Source organism: Etheostoma cragini, chromosome 17, assembly GCF_013103735.1.
Source record: "Etheostoma cragini isolate CJK2018 chromosome 17, CSU_Ecrag_1.0, whole genome shotgun sequence".
Lineage (NCBI taxonomy): Eukaryota > Metazoa > Chordata > Actinopteri > Perciformes > Percidae > Etheostoma > Etheostoma cragini.
Window position 1 is genome coordinate 18729940 of NC_048423.1, and position 632 is coordinate 18730571.

Sequence of the window (632 nt, forward strand, 5' to 3'; positions counted from 1 at the left end):
TTTGCTGTTGGCCCTCACCCATGCTGGGAGACATGCTATTGTTTCTCAGTCCGAACAAGAGGCACGCGCTGTTTCTCGCTGCTCATTGTGTGATGAGCTCTCTTCAGCATCTATAAACTCGCGTCGGTTCCTCTCGCTTTTACTTTGATCTTTTTTGGATCTGCAGCGTTTTCTTCCACAGCTACTCCGCTTCTCCGATGCTCATCCAGATTCCAGGAAGTTTTAATTGCAAACAGCGTGCAAAAAGAAAAAAAGCACGATAATTACTTTTATTCATAATGCTTGCTTATATATATTTTTTTCAACCATAGACAATTATTGCTTTGCTCCAAGGTAATGAGAATTCAAATTAATCCCACCTGTTAGTTTGCATTTCACATATTTGGGCACTTTGTCCCTTGGTGAGGAGCAGTACTCTCTTAGCTTTGCTGTGTAGGCTGAAACAGGACGAGAAGAAAAAAAAAACTAAACTTCAGAAATAAAAACTTTATAGGCAATTATTACACAAAACACCTGAGCTGAAGAAACCAAGACATGAGCTATATAATGTGAAAAATGTGTATAAAAACAATAGATTTTTCACAGAAATGTGAAAAATCTAGCTTTCTGTATCATTTTACATCCAAGCCAAT